Source organism: Podarcis cretensis, assembly GCF_951804945.1.
Source record: "Podarcis cretensis genome assembly, chromosome: 7".
In the NCBI taxonomy this organism is placed as follows: Eukaryota; Metazoa; Chordata; class Lepidosauria; order Squamata; family Lacertidae; genus Podarcis; species Podarcis cretensis.
Genome location: NC_137176.1, coordinates 27,191,905 through 27,214,265, shown reverse-complemented (window position 1 = coordinate 27,214,265; position 22,361 = coordinate 27,191,905). Strand labels below are relative to the sequence as shown.

Sequence of the window (22,361 nt, the reverse complement as noted above, 5' to 3'; positions counted from 1 at the left end):
AGGGGCTTCCTTTTTAATCTTCATCTTAACTGAAAGGGTTCTTAATGAATTATCCCTCTAGGGCAGTGTTTCCCGACCTTGGGCCTCCAGCTGTTTTTGAACTACAACTCCCATCATCCCTGACTAGCAAGACCAGTGGCAAGGGATGATGGGAATTGTAGTCCAAAAACAGCTGGAGGCCCAAGGTTGGGAAACACTGCTCTAGGGAATAGACACAGCGAAGCAGAAAAATCGAGTACCTTGTGATCCTCAACAGCCTCACTCCTGTCCTTTTAAAATTTATCCTAGTGTTTTGAAATGTTTTAACTCGTGATGCCAGTAAAGGTATTTGTATTTGTATTTGTATTTGATACACTGCCATTATGCATTGCATCATGACCCCATGGCAGCCATTTTGTGACTGGTACCCACAGCACTCTCACAAAATTACAAACTGGATTAGAAAGGTTAGGAAGCCTATTATGCAATATCTTTGAAATACATGCTATTCCTGGCAAACTTACCAAATAGTACATTTCTACCTATGCAAGCTTAACTTATCTTTTTAAGTGTAGATAGGTAAAGGTAAAGGGTCCCCTGACCATTAGGTCCAGTCGTGGCTGACTCTGGGGTTGCGGCGCTCATCTCGCTTTATTGGCCGAGGGAGCCGGCGTACAGCTTCCAGGTAATGTGGCCAGCATGACTAAGCTGCTTCTGGCAAACCAGAGCAGCGCACGGAAACGCCGTTTACCTTCCTGCCGGAGTGGTACCTATTTATCTACTTGCACTTTGACGTGCTTTCGAACTGCTAGGTTGGCAGGAGCAGGGACTGAGCAATGGGAGCTCACCCTGTCACGGGGATTCGAACCACCAACCTTCTGATCGGCAAGTCCTAGGCTCTGTGGTTTAAAGCCACTTCTGAACCTGGCAAGGAGGTGGGGTTGCGGGCTTCAAGCAGGACTCCCCCTTATGGTGTTAACCTTCATGCAATCGGGCTGGAGCCGGCTAGTCGATAGGACCAATGCCTAAGCCAGTACCTCTCATTCCTGAAATTCGCCCATTAACCTTAATACTTGGTGTCCTGTGTCTCTATTTTCTCCTGCCACGCAACCCACAGCGCCACCCACGTCCCTAAGTGTAGATACATACGTAGCTTACTTCAATTGTATGTCTCTTGAATGAAAGTGGGGAGGTTGGGGGTGTGAGGAAGTAGATTCCCTTGCAGGTCTACCCTATACATGTTTTCTTGAAATTACGTCCTCCTTTCAATGGAATTACCTCCAAGTAAGTACATGGAGGATTGTGGCTCAAAGTGCTTTTCATTGCAGTTGAATTAGATCTGCAGAGCCCTCCCAAGAGCCAAGCTATCCAGAAAAGCCTGAAGCAACAGGACTTCAGGCACACACACGCAATTGGGATGCATTTGCTTAGTGGACCTTTCTCAAGCATATATTTCCTGTGGCTTATGAAATCTAAAAATAATCACCATTCACTTGTGGATTGGATGTTCAGTATAAAACCAACCCCTATATTTTCCATTCTCATCCCATTTGTTTGATTGATTTATTAAACATTTTATATCACATTTTGTGTGTGTGTGTATGTTTAAAACGAACAAACTGCTTTACAGCAAATGCAAAACCTATCAACAAGAAGAGGAGAAGATAATATTATCATACTTAAAACCATGGAAGATGAATAACACACCCTCCAACATTTCTCCGATGAAAAAAGAGGTGTCCTATTCCATACCCTCCAACGTTTCTCTGATGAAAATAAGGACATCCTCTTCCATACCCTCCAACAATTCTCCAATGAAAATAGAGATGTCCCCTCCAACATTTATCCAATTAAACAGGGACATCCTATTCCATACGCTCCAAAATTTCTCTGATCAAAATAGAGACATCCTATTCCATACCCTCCAATGTTTCTCTGATGAAAATAGGGATATCTTCTCCAACACTTCTCTGATGAAAATAAGGACATCATATTCCATACTCTCCAACATTTCTTCAATATAAATAGGAACATCCTATTCCATACCCTCCAACATTTCTCTGATGAAAATAGGACATCCTACCATACCCTCCAACTCTTATTCCCCTCACAGAGTGACAATCCCCAAAGTTCTATGGGAAAAGGTTTTGACTGTTAAACCACTCTGGAAATTATAGCTCTGTGAGTGGAATAGGAATCTCCAAACAATTCTCACCGCCCTTAAGAAACCACAGCTTCTGGGCTGCTGCAAGAGATGAAGAAGATTGTGTTGCCTTTTGTTCATCTCCTATGTCTTGCAGACTTTTTTTGGGGGGGGGGTCATCTCTTCTCTATAATCATTTTACTGCACCAATAGTTGTTAAGTGTCCTTTAAATTCATGGTAGCTGTCAGCTCAGCAAGTTGTGGATGGCATTCTGAAGCTAGTCGTCATGGCTCGCAGGCCAGAGTGGACCATGCTGTCCCTGCTTTCTTTTACATTTGTCTAGAGTTTGGGTAGAGCTTTGATACCAGGGATGGGTAAGCAAATATAAGTGTTGGTATACTGAGCCAACCAGATCTTAGCGAGAGCTCTTGCCTACAGTAGGAATGGATTTGTTCTCATCCTTCGGCTGCTGACTCATTGGATATGTGGCAGCCTGTCTTTCAGTGGCTTCCAGTTTAAGGAGTGGACTGGCAGTTCTTAATGTTATAGGTAATATAAACCAGGCTGGGGGAATGCTATGCCATGTTGAATGATGACATGATAACTTAGCATTATGTCTATATTTGTATACAGGCAAAGGACAGACCAAAAGCTACACTCAGCCTTAGTGATTTGACATGCAGCTAAAATAAGGGCTCATTTGACAACTTTTTTTTTCTTCATCACCCAAGTTTGGATTGTGACTGTTTTGCCAGCCCTGGCAAGATGACTGGAATGCACTTTCTCCAAATGCCTGCTAAATAAAGAATTGTACTTTTATGAAATTGCAATGAACTGCACTCTTTTTTAACTCTTAGAGTAGGACTTAATCCCCCCCCCCAACACACACACAAAGGGTCTGGCTATAAAGGCCACATTATATAAAACAGGGGAAAGGGATGTGAGAGGGCATCAGATGAAGGAGAGAGGGAAGGAAAGAGAAAGAGAGAAAGAGAGAAAGAGAGAGAGAGGGAGAGAGAAAGAAAGAAAGAAAGAAAGAAAGAAAGAAAGAGGGACACAGGCCAGTGTTGCTTGTGGCACCCCTGACCATCATTCAAGGCACCCCAGGGTGTCACGGCACACTGGTTGAAAACCCCTAAATTAAACTAATCAACCTGCCTACTCAAAGCAGGAGGGAGCTCATTTTTGTTTATTAGTTCACCTTACAGAGTCTCTGGTCATTTTTTATTTTTTATTAAAGGTTTGAAAGAGAGCATTGAACTTCAATGACCTAAAACATTCCTGTTTTGATATCAAAACTTTAACAGTGGGTCAGCATTTGGATTCTATACTTTACACCAGGGCAACACAGATTTATTTATTTATTTTAAAAAAGTTCAATATTTTCCTTTATAAATATCTGTGTTCCTCTTTCCTTAAATGACTTCTGAGAGCTCTTGATTTTTTAAAAATGTGTGCACGTTTATATCTACACAGACATTCGCTGCAATTGCTTCCACAAGCTGAAAAAATACACTTATTTCTCTTGGGGTGAGCAATACCTTCAAGACAATTGTGTATTTTCATGGCTAAAAATCAATTATGCAAAGTGTATTAGTACTTACGTAACTTTTATAAACAAGTCTGCTCTGTACATTAAGTGCTAAATGCTTCAGGACCCATTGTACATGCAAATTCAATGTGCATTGAGATGATAAGGGTTAAACTCATCATTCTTAAGAACAGCAGCAAGACTTCCTAAAGCAGAACGTTGCATTTGGTGATTTTATTTTTGTGTATGAAAGGTCTGTCCCCTAACAACACCACAGAAGAAACACAGGGTACAAAACTCCTGGGATTGTACTGCTTCCGATTGCAGGCAGATGAATCGCATGATGCAAAGATCCCCATTCTAGCCAGGGAAACTTTGCACATCAGAGAGAAGGAAGTCCAGTATCTGTTATTTGCAAAGGAACCAGATCTCCTTGGTGAACTTGCAATGTTTTGCGATAGGGGAGACCATGTCCACAGGCAGTGCTATTCAGCTCTGATCCAAGAGTTAATAAGCAGCTGGCTTTCGGCTGAGGGAGTGTCTGAGGCAGAGAGAGACTCACAGTGGAAGCCAGAGTGAGATGCCAAAGATTTCAGTCTGTGCTGCGTGGCATGCTTGAAGCAGCAACAATACTGTCTTTTCCTGGAAACGCACATAGAAAAGAAGAAAAAGGCTATTCTTTGCAGGACCACAGCTGGTTCTGGAAGTGTTCTTAGCTGTTATTGTTAGATCCAGACCATAATATAATCTGAGCAAATGGAAATGTTTTGCAGTGGTCACCACATCATGCCGCAACAGATCCTGAGCAACGTTGCACAACAGAGGGAAAGGAATCCTCTGTTATGTCTCTCTACTCCCCAAGTGTCATATCCTGTGTGATGGAACTCCTCGCCTCTTTGATTCACTACTACTACTACTACTAGTTATTATTATTACCCCATCCACCTGGCTGGGTTTTCCCAGCACTCCAGGCGGCTTCCATCAAAATATTAAAATTCAATAATTTATCAAATATTAAAAGCTTCCTTAAACAGGGCTGCCTTCAGATATCTTCTAAAATTCAGATAGTTGTTTATTTCTTAACATCTGATGGGAGGGTGTTCCACAGGGCAGGCACCACTACCGAGAAGGCCCTCTGCCTAGTTCCCTGTAACTTCACTTCTCGCAGTCAGGGAACAGCCAGAAGGCCCTTGGCACTGGACCTCAGTGTCTGGGCAGAATGATGGGTGTGCAGACACTCCTTTAGGTATGCTGGGCCGAGGGCTTTCAAGGTAAGCACCAACACTTTGAACTGTGCTCGGAAACGTACTGGGAGCCAATGTAGGTCTTTCAGGACTGGTGTTATGTGGTCTTGGCGGCCGCTCCCAGTCACCAGTCTAGCAGCCGCATTCTGGATTAGTTGTAGTTTCCAGGTCACCTTCAAAGGTAGTCCCATGTAGAGCGCATTGCAGTAGTCCAAGCGGGAGATAATCAGAGCATGCACCACTCTGGTGAGACAGTCCACGGGCAGGTAAGGTCTCAGCCTGTGTACCAGATGGAGCTGATAGACAGCTGCCCTGGACACAGAATTGACCTGCATCTCCATGGACAGGTGTGAGTCCAGAATGACTCCCAGGCTGCACACCTGGTCCTTCAGAGGCACAGTTACCCCATTCTGGACCAGGGAATCCATCCCTTGTCCCCCCAAAACAGTACTTCTGTCTTGTCAGGATTCAACCTCAACCTGTTAGCCGCCATCCATCCTCCAACTCATCACGTGTGTCACCTTTCAAGAGGTGCTCAGGTAACCTAGACTAGCAGGTCCTCACTTGTTTCCCAGTGCCAGCAAAAAGAGTGAAGTTCTTCGTTGCTGCTCATTCCTCCTCCCAGCAAAGGCAGAGGAAATAGCGGGCATTAAATTTAATTCCCTCCTCACAACTCTCAGCCACCACTTTTACAGAAAAGCCTCAGAATGAATTATTGAATTCATTTCTTTAAATAAAAAGAGTTGGACATCTTGACCAAAGCACACCTTAAAAAATAGAAAGAACGGACAGCCACACTAGGGAAGAGAGAGAGAGAAATATTTTGTGAAGTCTTCTTATTGAAGCGGAATGAATTTGCCAATAAATTGTTTTCTCTGGCAGACAACAATCCAGAGATACTCAGGATGACTATAAATCCCGCAACTGGACAAGCAACATTTTTGTGGGACACTGGTGAAGCTAACCAATGGTAAGCTTCAAAAATAAGGAAAAAGCTTTTTCTTAAAAAAGTAAAAAAAATATTGCAATACTACTTTTTGAGGCTGCTAATAGAAATTCAGTTGCCATACCTTTAGAAGGAGCTCATTCTGTTTAGCCTTTATTAGATAGAACATGACCAATCATGCTACACAACAGTATTCTTTCACAACAGTATTTTCTACAACAATCCTTATTTAGAATATACAGTGGTACCTCAGTTTTCGAATGTCTCCATTGATGAACGTTTTGGTTTTTGAACGCCGAAAAACTGGAAGTAAATGCTTCGGTTTTTGAACACATTTCGGAAGTCAAACATGCCACGTGGCTTCTGTATTGAGTTTTCCATATTGAGGCTTCCATATTGAGGCTTCCGTTTTGAATTTTTGGGTTTCAGAACTCGAACGGTCTTCCAGAACGGATTACATTCCAAAACCGAGGTACCACTGTATTGTGACATTATAGCTGACCATTGTTTGGTCAGGTAGATCGCTGAATTCTAAAGCCAAGGAAGCTTAGCTTAGCATGTCTCTAATTTCATTTGGTAACTCATTCCAGAAGGCTGGAGCTGCAGCACCAAAAGCCCACTCTCTAAACCAACAGAAATCTTAGCAGAGCCTCACCTTGCTCTGGGATATATGGAGCGAGGCGATCCCTTAGGTAACCTGGTCCCAAGTTGTGCTGCCAGAGGCAGCAATGTCTGAATCTAGGCACTTTTTGTGGTGTTTGATCTTCTGTCTGTTTCACACATGCAAACACACCCTCCTCTCCCCAGCGAGTCCTCAAAAGTCTGATGCAACTGACAAAGGCTGTCTCTGTAAATCAAGCTTCTCCAGACTCACTGCTGCAGTGGGGAGGAAACTTTGTCGCTTCCATCTCTCCTGTTGTTTCTCTTTCTTCAAAATAATGGTGGCAGGAAGGGATAGAGAGGCACTGGAGACAGCTCCCTTCTCTTTCCAAAGGGCTATCTTCGTGGGAATGAGATGACATGCAATCGCTTGGGGGACTAGATGATGCGCACTCACCTCTGAACAGGCCTAGATCTATCACTATAACATGAATAATAAGAAAAAGAGAATGGGCACTGCTTCTGGGCTGGATTGCAAATGGCATCCTACAATATCGCCAGCCACTCTCCTGCTCCCGAGTGAGGCAACGAGGCTACAGTTAGTTCACACTCGAAAGGTTTACTGTGGAAGTTTAATTTTTTATTCAATTTTGATTATTTTTGCTGATTTTTTTTTTAACATACAGAAAAATCGCATACCTTCCAAGTGTCCCTATTTTCCAGGAACAGTCCTGCAATGACAGAAGCCATCCCAGTTTTTTATTTGATCCTGGAATGTCTCCGTTTTCCTTTTTCCTCCCCTCCACATTTCAGAAAACAATTAAAAGTGGTGTGTTTGTGTGTAGGTGCAAAAACCGAGTTCTGTTCACAGTGAAAATAAAATTCCTGCACCAAATGAAGGAAATGGTGAAGCTGGCATACAAACCCCATCCAGTGTGGTGTAGTGGTTAAGAGAGGTAGACTCGTAACCTGGTGAACCGGGTTCGCTTCCCTGCTCCTCCACATGCAGCTGCTGGGTGACCTTGGGCTAGTCACACTTTGAAGTCTCTCAGCCCCACTCACCTCACAGAGTGTTTGTTGGGGGGGAGGAAGGGAAAAGGTGATTGTTAGCTGCTTTGAGACTCCTTAGGGTAGTGATAAAGCGGGATATCAAATCTAAACTCCTCCTCCTTTCTTCTTCTTCTTCTTCTTCTTCTTCTTCTTCTTCTTCTTCTTCTTCTTCCTCCTCCTCCTCCTCCTCCTCCTCCTCCTCCTCTTCTTCTCATCCTATAATTTTGAAGGAAAATATCACCAAAGACTAAATTCTTTAATTGCAATGCTTCAGCAGCCAGCAGTTTTTAAAGGAAACAAGCAGAGTGTTGATTCCTTTATTGTAAATGGAGCCTTTCACTGTCTACTCAGAAGTAATTCCCACTGTATTCAATGGAGCTCACTTCCAGGTAACTGGGTAAAGACTCTGCAGCCTTATACTGTAATCCCAAGCATTTTTACTCAGAACAAAGTCCCACTGAGTTCAATAGGATTTCCTCTCTGGTATGTTCCTGATCATTCTCCAAGTTTCTTTTCCGTGGCAAAGCAAGTGCTATCCCACACTTTCGAGTGCATTTTCCTGTCACTTTCCTTCTTGCAAAAAGTCTGCTCCTTTAGGGAAGAGGATTTGTTGTGCAAGACTCTACCTGTGCAACCTGAATTTTCTGGTACATGACTGGCATCCCCTCAAAAATGGCAACTATCTGGAAGCACCCTTCCTGTCAAACAAATAAATAAGCATGTAAACAAATGCAAAGCATTGCAAAAGTATGTGAGAAGCTGAACGATTTCCAACACAGACAAACAAATGATAGTGATTGAGGTACAAGGCAAGGGGAGGCTAGTTTTGAGCACCGCAACACTAAGAGCCAAAGTGGATCTCTTAGAGCTTTTATTTAAAAAGCCATTAGTTAGAAAAGGAGGCAAAGTAACCATTCATCTGGAAACTGAAAGTAGCCCTCAGGAAAACCAGGAAGAAAAATGTGAGGGGAAGCTGCATGACATCCTCAGTTTGTGATTGTGCAGAAATCTTAACTTAGAAAAACTGAGAGGATGAATGGAAGAGACTCAGAAAACCATAGTAAGAGGCTTTTAAAAAGTACTTCTGCATCAAAAATGTTCCCCACCCTCTCACCCAAGAAGGGCTTTTATTTTGACAGACTTCAAGGCATTTGTAATGGTTTCTACTCAGAGGGACTAATAACCAAAACCAGAACCAGTCATTTTTGAGAATCTGTTGCTGAAAAATAGTCCAAGCCCTGACATGCAGTCGTTTCGTCATTCTTCCTCTGGGCTTCCTGTTAATAAGCTCTGCTATATCAACCATAGTTTTGAAAAGTCCAACAATTCAGCATGATTTAGCGCCAGACAGAAATCAGATTAGCAGTGCACCCCCAAGAACAACTTGGGGTGGGAGATGGGGAGGGAGGCAGAGGTGAAATGCAGTAATCTTAGATTCTGGGCTTAATAGTTTTATGATGACACGACCACCTCCCACCCCCCACTTCAGATGGTAATGTATATTACTTCATGTAGTCAAAATGTGGTCAGCCAGGCCTGCTCACTTCCTTTCCTCCTTACTTATTTCGGGGTTCTGGAGTTCACCCCTAAAGCCCTACCCTAATAAAAACCATTGGAATGATGTTGGGGGTTGCCAGATGCAAAAGAGAACAGGGCTCCTGTGCTTTTAATTGGTGTTTTAATTGTTGTTCCATCTTAATGAGCTTGCATTAGTGCACATTTTAATTATGGATGTTGTGATATTTCGATGGAATTGTTTGTGTGTGTGTGTTGCAATTGGTTTTATTCCTGTAAACTGCTAAGAAGCAATTTTGGCAATACAGTGGTACCTCGGGTTACATACACTTCAGGTTACGTACACTTCAGGTTACAGACTCCGCTAACCCAGAAATAATATCTCGGGTTAAGAACTTTGCTTCAGGATGAGAACAGAAATCGTGCTCTGGCGGCAGCAGCAGGAGGCCCCATTAGCTAAAGTAGTCTTCAGGTTAAGAACAGTTTCAGGTTAAGTACGGACCTCCGGAACAAATTAAGTACTTAACCTGAGGTACCACTGTAATTGGGAAGTTTTTAATGTTTGATGTTTTCCTGCGTTTGATGCTTTAATTTGTTGGAAGCCGCTCAGAGTGGCTGGCGTAACCCAGTTAGATAGGGGGCATAATAATAATAATAATAATAATTATTATTATTATTATTATTATTCAAGGTTTAAGAAGAAGGACTTGTTGAATGAAATTTAAAGCACTTTCATAACATTTTAACAGCCGTGACTTCCCCCTTCCAAGAATCTTGGGAATTGTAGCTTGTTGAAGGTGCTCAGAGCTGTTGGGAGACCCCTCACTGAGGTCCCAGCACTCTTAAAAAACTACAGCTCCCACGGTTCTTTGGGGAAAGCCACGACAGTTAAAGTGTTGTGAGAGTGCTTTCAATGTGGATTTGACCAGTACTGGAACTGCTTTGGAGCAAGAGGTTTGTTGCTATCATAAAACAGCATTAATAAGCCCCGTTCCCCTCGTTTCCTAGGCTAGCAGCATCAGTCATTTACACTTTCCTTCCCCTCTGGAATACCGCTTTAGAAGAGCTTCAATGCTGGCCTGCATTTCCAACTGGGAGCTATTGGGAGGGACACACTGACTATCTGAGCAGTAAACCTGGAATTTTCAGCAATAACTTGGAATGTCCCTGGAACGTTTAGCCTTGTTCTGCTCCAAAAGTGTCAATATTATGAGTGTGTGTGTGTGTGTGTGTGTGTGTGAGAGAGAGAGAGAGAGAGAGTGAGTGAAAGAGAGTGAGAGTTCATTGCAGTATGTACTCCCTTAAAAGAGAGAACAAAAACACCACTTCTGCCAGGATCTTCTGTTGTGCAACAAACAGAGAGCCACAAAGGAGCAGAAAGGGGGCCACCTGAAACCTACTGATTCATCGTAAGGTTTAGGGACCCCCACCCACAGATTCCATCAGCTGCGAGGAGAGGGGATGCTAAGTTGAAATTTATACAATTTTAATTGATGTATCCCTAGACCCTGCAACTATTCTTATAGCAATTTGGGAAGTAGGAAGTATTAGATTAGAACAGGGGTCAGCAACCTTTTTCAGCTGTGGGCCGGTCCACCATCCCTCAGACCATCTGGTGGGCCGGACTATATTTTGAAAAAAAAAGAAGAAGAACGAATTCCTGTGCCCCACAAATAACCCAGAGATGCATTTTAAATAATAGGACAAATTCTACTCATGTAAAAACATGCTGATTCCCAGACCGTTTGCGGGTCAGATTGTGAAGGCGATTGGGCCACATCCGGCCCCCGGGCCTTAGGTTGCCTACCGCTGGATTAGATATACAAGCAAATCACAGAAGAAGCATCTGGAACTCGAGAGCATTTAGATCATTTTCAGCATATACCAAGGATAATTCCTTGAATAGCATGCACAGATGTTATTGTATGCCTGTACAGTCATAGAGCATGTTTGAGAAGGTTGGCCTAACATGCTGGAGGGGCTGTAGGTGCAGAAGAGCCACTTACATCCACCTCTGGTGGGAGTGCAACCTCATTGCTGATTTCTGGACAAATTTACACCAGGAAGTATGAAATATGCTGAAAGAAAATGCGTTATTGAGGCCACAATCAATGTTTTTGAACATCTTTGATGAGGAGGACAACATGGGTATCTTGCTAAACAGCTCAATAGTCTGCCTCGCCACATCACTGGAAAAGTGTGCAGAACTTGACACTTGAGTATGATATCAGTCCCTCTGGAATATTGCCATATTAGGGAAGATAACACACCAACTGAAACTATGTGAGGGTCTGGAGACCCCAGATTCATTTTATATGATTTGGGACTCCTTTTTAAATTATACATCTTTGAGAAGCCTTCACTAAGCAGCCCTCTACGACCAGGCATAGGCAAACTCGACTCTCCAGATGTTTTGGGACTACAACTCCCATCATCCCCAACCACTGGTCCTGTTAGCTAGGGTTGATGGGAGTTGTAGTCCCCAAAACATCTGGAGGGCCAAGTTTGCCTATGCCTGATAAAATTGTGACAAATTGGGAGGCATTTTGATATGAACTGTTTCAGTAACATCGTTTTCATTCCTATCTCTTTGACAAATATTCTTGTTTGTCAATGACTGGCAGAGGGTTTCTCATTTATTGGCATGTTGCTTGTAGAACTAGCAGAAGAAGGAGCAATTGTGTCTATTGTTCTAGAGACCTCAGTTATGTACCATGTTCAATTTGTTAATGTTTATGGGTGCCTTTTTTGGTTTTTGCTTGATATGAATAAAGAAGAACTAAAACACAAGTTGACAATTTTGAGGTGGGGCAGAGGGAGTGGTGTGGGAATATCTTTGAGGGTTTTCACTGTAGCTTCATTCATGCTTTCCTCTTCCTGCCATCTGGAGAAGCATTTGCATAGTTTATCACAGGCTGCATTTGAAAGCACATCACGTTATTGTTTTGTTGCAAATGTACAGAGAATGTACAGAGAACATAGTTGAAGAGAAGAACTTCAAGGAAGCTCTGGATTTAATCCGAGCTGGACAGAAATGCTAAGCTACACAGCCCTTCAAAAAATGAGACGGTGAGTCATCTGGAAAACATTATGTCAAAGTACAGTTTCTATAGAGCTATCTAATGCATACAAATCAAGCCCATATATAATGTTCAGGCAGTCTAACGTAAAGCCAAACCAAATTCCCAGGCTGCTCCCCACCCGCTCACCGCAGCTGGATTGGAAAGTAGTTGGTGGGGGTGGGGCAGGAGGGGGCAAGAAAAAGTCTGCTGAGGTGGCAGTTAAGAACTTCGTTCGTTCTGGAGGTCTGTTCTTAACCTGAAACTGTTCTTAACCTGAAGGACCACTTTAGCTAATGAGGCCTCCCGCTGCCGCCGCGCCACTGGAGCATGATTTCTGTTCTCATCCTGAAGCAAAGTTCTTAACCTGAGGTAATATTTCTGGGTTAGTTGAGTCTGTAACCTGAAGCGTATGTAACCTGAAGCGTATGTAACCCGAGGTACCACTGTAGCCTCTATTTCAACGGGGAGAGGCTTTTATTTTTCACTTTGGTGTGGAGAGGAAGATGAGCTGTACAGTTTCTTAGTCTTCGGCCTCCTTAACACTTGAATTGGGGCTTACAGCCACTGGTATTGTGCTGATGTCACAGTTCCACCACAGCTCAGCATTCATCGAAGGAAACAAACAAAGCTTTGTGCCTGTGAGGATATACCGTTACTTGCAACCCCACAAAGAAAAGTGACAACCCAGAATCCAAAGGGGTTGCTTTTATATGTTTTACCCTTAAAACAACATCTCTGTGAGGTAAAGTGTGAGTGACTGCAGAAGATTACCTGCCAAGCTTCATGGTTAAGCCCAATGCAATGCTATGCATTGTGGGATTCCATGGGACTCAGTACCAAGTAAGGAAGCATGGAGCTGCCATTTATTTCTGCATGCAGTAAAGCTTCACTCCCCCCCCTTTCTGCTCAGAACATCTCTGCTCATTCCATTTTTACTTCAAACCATTATTTCAAGCCTATGAAAAGGAACCAGCCAGCCAGAAGAGTAGCCCTAAGCTGAGAGCAAAGGCAGAAGGGAGGAAAGAGGCTGCTGAGACAATCTAGCTGTTCTTGAGGGCACCCTAACAACCCATGTGTCTGCTAATTAAAGGCTTTGTTTACATCTTGAAGACTGCTAATGTATAGAGCTTTGGCTGTTTTTAGCTGATGGTTCAATCTTGCTACTCAAATCAGTTATCTCACTTGAGATGTAGAAATAGAAGGCAGAGCTAAAAGACAGGGGGCTTAATTTGTTAAGAGCAGGGGGGTAATGAAAGGCAATCTGTACATGTTCACTGGCCATCTTCTTGATAGCTTCATTAATGGTGCAGGAAATATACTGTTGCGACTTTCGGCAGCCTGGTGCCCTTTAGAAGTTTTGGACTACGACTTCCATCACTCACACACTGCAAACCTGTTTTACATTTTACATAGCAGATTTGTCGTTGTTGTTGAAATGCTAAGATCCCCTGGTTGGGAAGCCAAGAGGGCAACTAAAATGATCAAGGGTCTGGAAACCAAGCCTTATGAGGAACGGCTGAGGGAGTTGGGTATGTTTAGCTTGGTAAAGAGGAGACTGAGAGGAGATATGATAGCTATCTTCAAATATTTTTAGGGCCATCACATGGAAGAAAGGAGATTCCAACTAAACATAAGGAAGAACTTTCTGACAGTAAGAGCTGTTTGATGGTGAAATGGATTCCCACAGGAGCTTGTGAACCTTCCGTGGAGGTTTTTAAGCAGAGGTTGGATGGTCATCTGTCATGGACAATTTAGTCGAGATTTCTGCATTGCAGAGGGTTGGCTTAGAAAACCCCTGGGGTCTCTTCCAAACTCTACAATTCTATGATTCTATGATTCATTCTCAGCCAGTTCCTTTGATAATATATAACAAAACAACACAAAACTGATAGTTAGTGTTGCCACTGTTCCAAGCAGGCATGAAATTAAACCTCAGTAATTAATATTTGCACTTCTGCCTGACATGAAAAAAACGAAAACAAAACCCAGTTACCAGTCGCGTGTAGCATCAAATATTTAAATGTAGGTTGAAATCCAGAGGCAATATAGTGAGAGAGACAGAAATCTATGTTTATTATTAGAAGATTGGATTGTTTGGAATTCAAAAGAATGTAAGAATATGAGGCTTCCTTTGTTCCATGGTAGTATAAATGAGACAAGACACATACATGCTTTAGTTATTCAGCTGCTAAATGTGATTTCAATGGGTCCATGGAGGTTTCAACCATGAGGTTACTGAGGATTAGGAACCACTCCAACCACAAGTCCTCAAGATGGCGGTGGCGGCAGGGTGAGGGAGATTCCTGGGGCCATCGGAAGCAGCACCTTGGTTGTCGAACATTTCAGAAACTGAACGGGATTCTGGAACTGATTACGTTCGACAACCAATAATTGACTGTAGTTCTTTTACAGAACTTTTATACCTAAAATCTGGGCTTCAGGCTGAAAGCACTTAGAAGAAAATACGTTTAAGAGCAATACTGTTTCTTATTTGTGTAGTGAATGTGGTGCTCTTGAAACTGGACACAGAGACTGTGATCCTGCACATATTTGTACAATGTAAATCCAGTTGAATTTGATGTTTTTTCAGGAGCCTAGCTGTGTAACAGTTCACAACAAAAGTCTTAAGTTATTAGACAATTATATGAGTGATGCATTTTGTTCCATTTCATGTTAAACTGGCATAAACATGACCTGGATGTTCTTAGCACGTACATGCCTGGCCCTAATGGGAAATGACATGATGAATGATTGCCTACTTATTACTGCAGAAATGCTGGTAATAAATGGAATAGCATGCATTATTATGAAGCATGTTCTGTCTTGCTGCTTCCGTTAATTTGATACGCCAGCCGTAGGATTTCTAATTAATTAGGTATACAGTAGCTTTACATCATCATAAGCGTTCTTTGTTTTTATAGTCTCTCTTCTGCACAACAAACCACAGTGTATTTGGTGTACACATATTTTTGCATCTAGTCAAATATTGGCATCTGTGCAACTAAGTCTGGATGACAAGACTGAAGACTGGAATTGTAAATGAGAACAGAATCTTGTCTTGTCATTTCCTATCAAGTTGTTGTAGGACAAGAGAAGTGAGGAATACAGGTGACCTCAGTCCCATGTTTGGGATCTGGTTGTTTCTAGGGACAGAGCTCTGTGTACTATATAAAGGTAAAGGTAAAGGGACCCCTGACCATTAGGTCCAGTCGTGACCGACTCTGGGGTTGTGGCGCTCATCTCGCTTTATTGGCCGAGGGAGCCGGCGTACAGCTTCTGGGTCATGTGGCCAGCATGACTAAGCTGCTTCTGGCGAACCAGAGCAGCGCATGGAAACGCCGTTTACCTTCCCGCTGGAGCGGTACCTATTTATCTACTTGAACTTTGACGTGTTTTCGAACTGCTAGGTTGGTAGGAGCAGGGACCGAGCAACGGGAGCTCACCCCGTTGCGGGGATTTGAACCGCCAATCTTCTGATCGGCAAGTCCTAGGCTCTGTGGTTTAACCCACAGCACCACCTGTGCCCCGTGCACTATATAACAGCCCCCTATTGTCAGGAGCAGGTCAGCAATAAATCACACGGTATCAGTGAAGTTAACTTTTTATTCAAGGAAACAAGGTCAGGTCTGCTCAGGAGGACAGGCCTAGTGAGCAACTTGCCCCAGTAGATCTTGCCCCTATGAGGCAGTTGTGAGAACCTAAGGCCCCCACCTTCCCACAGTTGCCTAAATCTCCTCCTCCTCCTGGTGCTTCCCAAGCAATCTGAGACTCTATCGCCATGCCTGCCGTTGCTCCTCCCTCTTCATACCTTTCCTGGTCTGGGACACCAGCTGGTCACGGCAAGAGGGGGAGACATCCTGCTTTCTATCACTCCTCTGCATCCAGCCAGTCCATGACATGTAAAAAGAAGAAAATTGAGGGATCAAAATGACTCAGCCGAGCTCCAGATTCTGAAAGTGAGTGATCTCCACCCCCTCATTTATCTTTCCAAGCTTATTACCAAGCAGTTAAGTAAGACATTTACTGATCTTTCAGTAAGTCACATTTGTTGATAGCATATGTGATTTCACAAAAGGCAATGGTATCTTATCTTTAATAGCTTACATCAAGCTCATATAATGTGGGTAGACACTAGTGAAGGTCAGACACCAAGCTTCACCTGTCTCATAAATGAGACGTGAAACAAGAACTGATGTCGTTGTGGAAACGGCTGTGGTATAATTAGAGGGATGATTGAATGAGATATTCACAAATCAACATATTGAATGCAAAAGGACTTTTAAAGAAGGTACATTAAGCAAGGGATAAAATGAAGCCAAAATGACAAGATTTATGGCCCCTGGACTGCATTGGAAGTATTATCAATGGCCACACGAGCGGCATTTCCTGCAAAACTCCCATCATATACTGAGATGGTATAATGCTATATAGAGGATGGGATGTATTGGTAGCATGCCATCATGTTAAGTACTGGTACTTCCAAAGACAAACAATGTTCATGAATCGTTCCTTGAAATCACAGCGTGGTTCCACTGTGTTCGATCCAGCAACATACCATTTAGTACAGCAATGATTTCATAGTGTACAAACATGCAGCTGGCTCATAGCATAGCCCCTTTTAACCTCCCTTCTGCTGGAAACTTCCCAGCTGTGTGTTATAAATGCCAACTCCTTTTCCTGTGCCTTACAAAGGTCCCTCAACAGCCCCAGGTCACTACTGGGAGGTGAAGCTCACTTTGTGAGAGAATTCCTCAGAGAGAAACAGCCACTTCCTTTTGCAGTAATCTAGGATCACTGCCCCTTCATGGATCACTGCCTTGCCGTGGCGAAGGGGCTTGAAGAACTCAGAGAAGCTATGAACTATGCCGAGCAGGGCACCCAAGATGAACAGGTCATAGTGGAGAGTTTTGACCAAACGTGATCCACCTGGAGGAGGAACCGGCAAGCCACTCCAGTATCCCTGCCAAGAAAACTCCATGGACAAAGACAACAGGCATAGGACAGGAGTGCCTGGCGTTCTCTGGTCCATGGGGTCACGAAGAGTCGGACACGACTAAACGACTAAACAACAACAAAGGAAACAGAAATCTGACCTGGCAAGATAAGGAACTCATTCTGTGGAAGGCGATGACCAAAGATAACAGAACCATTGTCTGGAAAATAACCCTATACCGAGTGAGATTTCCATCTGGGGTGTGATGAAAAACAGTTCAGGTGTTGTTAAGAATGCAGTTGAGTTTTGAATTCCTGCCTCACCCTTATTGATTCAAAATAAGAGTGCCAAACAGAGTCTCCCCAAAAGCAGGAATTAACAAGTCAGATCTGGGAACAATTGCTCCACCAACCACCTATTTTATTGAGCTTGCATCCTGATTTCCTTGAACAAACCTTACAAACCTTTATTGAGCATTTCTTCAGATTTGTTTGTGGGAAGGTTATATGGCAATGAGTGCCCATCCTTCTCACCAGTCTCCCTACCGGGTCTCAGGTTTGGACCCTGAAATCTCTGGTTCTGGTATTCTTCTGACCTGCCAACCCTCTCTGCCAACTAGAACAGCTTTAATATTCCAAGTGTGTTTGAGGCTTTTTGTTGTTCTGGTTTAGAATTTGGCTGTAAATGTGGTAGAGAGAGGTTTGGAAGAGAGATTGTTACTGTCTTGAGCTGAGTTAGCACAATGCCAATTGCTCCAAGCACATTAAAACTTGGTTATATTTACATCTTCCATAAATAAATATATGTAAGGTACATACATGTTATGACATTCAGTTTAAGTATGCACTTAGTCCATTTATAGTTTAAACCTGCACTTCACAGCTGCAACGCTCACCCACAAGATCACCATGTGCACTTATTGCTTTATTGTCACTTCCCATTTCACACAAAAAGTCCAGCTATGTGGCCACCAGAAACAATGTAGCCACAGGGAAATTGGGAAGCCTGCATCTTGTATTGCCATCAATTTAGGGACGCTGTGGTGTGCAGGCCCCAAACAATTCACTTTCAGCACATGTGGGAAAGTGTGATTTCTCTAGAATCTCCACCCCATGCTCAAAAGTTCAATCCTACAGGTGGCAGCCGATGCACATCAACTGCTTAGCACAGGCTGGCCTCCAAGCAGCCAAATCTTGTGTGACTTTGCCTTAAGGGCCAAGCTAGATGCAAGGCTAAAACATGTGTGCATTTTGTTTGTTTGTTACGTAAGCAGCAGACGTGAAGAAGTCAAAGCAGCCTAGGGACTGAGGTATGTGTGAGAGAACAGGATGTTTCATGCTTTGTCTCCCAGGCTCTCTCCATCATTGCTATTTGCATTTCTAGGGAAGCTCCCATTGGTGCCCATGGAGGCTTGAATTACAAATAGTCCCTTTAGAATGAAGATATTTCTGAGCTTCTTCTTCTTCTTCTTCTTCTTCTTCTTCTTCTTCTTCTTCTTCTTCTTCTTCTTCTTCTTCTTCTTCTTCTATCACTCATAGCCAAGTAAGATTATGGTGTGTCCATAAGTGAATGTGGAGGCCAATTCCGGATCCACACATCCTTCCTCAGTGGGGACATAGGTTTCCGGGTGGGAGTTGATCACGGTGAGGATCTGCCAAATGTGCCTTCCTCTTAGCTCATTTCTCCCTTTTGTCCTGAGTTTGTGTTCCTTTAAAGTCCATGGCATCTTTGGTAAAGGCTATTCTCCAATTGGAGCGCTCACAGGCCAGTGTTTCCCAATTACAGTAGTACCTCGGGTTAAGTACTTAATTTGTTCTGGAGGTCTGTTCTTAACCTGAAACTGTTCTTAACCTGAAGCACCTCTTTAGCTAATGGGACATCCTGCTGCTGCCGCACCGCCGGAGCACGATTTCTGTTCTCATCCTGAAGCAAAGTTCTTAACCCGAGGTACTATTTCTGCATTAGCGGAGTTTGTAACCTGAAGCGTCTGTAACCTGAAGCGTATGTAACCTGAGGTACCACTGTATCTGTGCTTATACTGCATTTTTAAAGATTTGCCTTGAGAGTGTCTTTAAACCTCTTTCGTTGTCCACCAGTACTTCTGAGCACCTTAGCAGGGAGAAAAAGAACTAACCTTCCCATTTCCATTCCATTCCCTACAGTTCTGAGGCTTTCCAGGCATCCCCTCCTTTGTTAATTACATTCCAAAAAAATATGTATGTTAATTGCATTTATTAATTAGTCCCAGTGGAGTGCATTGTGTACCATCTCTCCCCCATCCTCCGCAAAATTCACAAATCCCATTTTTGCCACGCAATCAAAAGCACACAGGACACTTCAGGCCATTTCTGTGGCTCAACAGATGGTGTCGCCATAGCACCACAGGGCAAATAAGCAGTGGTGCTTTAATTTGTGCGATGAGCTAACTATGAGTACCGAGAGCAGCCCTGGCTTGGAATGCACAGCTGTAGACATTCTCAATGGAACAAAGATCTACTTTCAGTTCTATCTTTATTCCCCATGAGTTGTTTACATAGATTGACTACAGAAGCAGGCTTGTTTCTTTTCTCGTTTCTTGCTCAAAAGTTGCCCTTGTGTTTAACGTACACAGCCAAAGAGCCCACTTGATTGCTGCCGTACCTATGAGACTGCACTGTGCAGGCAGAATGTGAAAAAATAGGAGCTTAGGAGTAGTTTATACAATCAGCAAAATCAAGTGGTCAGGTGGTAACCATTTCAGATTTTATGCTTCCCAGGGTGGGTGATTGTGAATATCTTTGCACTCAGAAAGCACACATATACCCCAAGGGGCAGCTACCAAGTAACCTGACCTGGGATCATAAGTCATCTTCCTATGTTTCTCCATAAAAAGCTATGCACACATTAGGTTCCTCTGCATGATCTGAATTCTGCATTCCAGTGAAGATAGAACCTATGCATGTACATTGTGTGTGTTTAAATTATTTAAAACAAAGATAAAACAACTGCATACAGAATACAGTGGTACCTCAAGTTACAGATGCTTCAGGTTACAGACGCTTTAGGTTACAGATGCTTCAGGTTACAGATGCTTTAGGTTACAGACGCTTCAGGTTACAGACTCTGCTAACCCAGAAATAGTACCTCGGGTTAAGAACTTTACCTCAGGATGAGAACAGAAATCGTGCGGTGGCAGCAGGAGGCCCCATTAGCTAAAGTGCTACCTCAGGTTAAGAACAGTTTCAGGTTAAGAACGGACCTCCAGAACGAATTAAGTTCTTAACCTGAGGTACCACTGTATCCTCTCAGAATACAGTACTCCACAGAGCTTTGTCAAAGTGTATATGTACTAAAATTGTCACAATCTTAACAAACACAAAATGATACAGTCAAAATGATGCCCACAACTAAAAATATATTTTGTATCAGCGGCAGTGCAGATGTGGAGGCTCTGTGAACAGGTTTAGATCAATAGTTGGAGACAGGGAGGAAGTATTGTCGTTGTTGTTAATTAGATTTATATACCAGCCTTCATCATAAGATCTCAGGGTAATCATAAGATTTACAGAGTAAAATACAGGATAAAAACATGACAATAAGTAAAGCAAAACAGCAAAACAACACACACACCTGTCCCACAGACACATTTAAAAGGCTGTAGAATATTAATTAGCCAAAGGCCTGGTTGAAGAGGAACATTTTTGCCTGGTGCCTAAAGATATATAAGGAAGTTGCCAGGCAAACCCGGGTTCCAGGGGAGAGCATGCCCCATATGGGGAGCTACAGAAAACATCCATTCTCATGTTGCCATCCTCTGCACCTCATATGGAGGAGGCACACACAAAAGGGTCTCAGATGACGCATGCAGAATCCAGAGTGGTTTATATGGGGAAAGGTGGCCCTTCAGTAGGCAATAAACTGCTTCCATGTGACAAGTATACACACTTCTGTCGCATGAATCCAGATCCCATCTTTTTCACTTTAAGGCCTTCTACTGAAGAAGCCTGCTTTTTAGAACAGGTTTTGTTTGCAAGTCAAAACAATTGGAAAGCTTTATTCCTGGAGGTGATTTCGTAAACTTACCCTCAGAGCTCATGTCAAACCTGCCAAGGAAGAACTGATCCACCCAACTTGTGAAGCTTTGAAGTGGAATCTTTGATGTTTAATTTCCTCCTATGCTTCTGGCTGTGGCAGAGAACCATATCCCGTGCATGTGTTGACATCAGCTGTAAATAGGTTGAGGTAAGCTGGAAAAACAAGAGAGAGTTCTGCATCAGAATGTTACAGAAGTGTCTTCCTTCCATTCTCAAATGGCGGTTCCTTGGAAGACTAAAGAAGCACACCAGTCAGGAACCTATGCAAGAACTTTATTGACTCTTTCAAGTAAGAACAGCCAAACAAACTCCTGACTCCTGCTAAGCCTAGCGCCACCATGTGACTAAACCATATTATGACACTATCCACACAGGTTGGTTGCAAGGAGGGATGTCTAATTTCTCATTTCCCCCCATTCTTAAATTCAGTTCTCTATATTTCCATGTCAGTTTTCATTTTTTAAAAGACCCTGCGAAAATTCATCCATATTCTCCCGATATACACATTTTTGCATGCGATTTTGCCTAATATACATATTTCCCCAAAACAAGTCTCCCTCATATGATGAATTTGTGTTTGCTATTTTTCACAAATACGTGCATTTTAATGCACACTTTGCCCTAGTATATGCAGTTATGTGAACGCTACTTGGCTGGCGAACTGCACCGCAAAATTCAGAGAAGTGCAAATTTTGAACTCTTGCTGTGTGTTTTGGCAATTTTGGAATGTGCGAATTAGGTAAATTCAAGTGCAAATGAGAAGTGAATTGAATTTCTCTCCCATTTCTAATTGCAAGTCCCTTGTGTTATTACACATACCCCAAAGTGTTACCCTGGTGCATTAACTGCAAGTAAAGAAGTTTGCTTTGATATTATACGTGGGTGGTGCTGTGGTCTAAACCACTGAGACTCTTGGGCTTGTCAATCAGAAGGTTGGCAGTTCGAATCCCCACAACAGGGTGAGCTCCCGTTGCTCGGTCCCAGTTCCTGCCAACCTAGCAGTTCGAAAGCATGCAAAAAAGTGCAAGTAGATAAATAGGTACTGCTCCAATGGGAAGGTAAACAGCGTTTTGTGCGCTGTTCTGGTTTCTCCAGAAGTGGCTTAGTCATGCTGGCCACATGACCCGGAAAAACTGTCTGCAGACAAATGCCAGTTCCCTCGGCCTGTAAAGCGAGATGAGCGCCGCAACCCCAGAATCGTCTGCGACTGGACTGTCAGGGGTCCTTTACCTTTACCTTTTTTGCACCTGAATTCCAGTTCAACACATCTGTGAAGGTATGTAT

The 22,361-nt window shown here is 43.1% G+C and overlaps 1 protein-coding gene and 1 long non-coding RNA gene across 3 annotated transcripts in view; both read right to left on the bottom strand.

The window, feature by feature from the left end:
* The window catches only part of CDYL (chromodomain Y like), a 401,628-nt gene extending 393,950 nt beyond the window's left edge, over window positions 1-7,678 (bottom strand). Inside the window, exon 1 of one of the 2 annotated variants that reach the window (XM_079985015.1) lies at window positions 7,654-7,678. The gene's annotated coding sequence lies outside the window, so the exon portion shown is untranslated. Of the gene's footprint in view, window positions 1-7,650 lie in introns of both variants that reach the window. The other variant, XM_079985016.1, reaches the window with a different exon arrangement.
* Window positions 7,679-7,976: 298 nt separating this feature from the next.
* LOC307220996 lies at window positions 7,977-21,315 on the bottom strand. The gene is made up of 3 exons (XR_013841262.1): window positions 21,067-21,315; window positions 11,860-11,924; window positions 7,977-8,192 (listed from the first exon to the last, which is right to left on the bottom strand). It is a non-coding gene; the product is annotated as an uncharacterized lncRNA (long non-coding RNA).
* Between the last annotated feature and the right edge of the window lie 1,046 nt (window positions 21,316-22,361).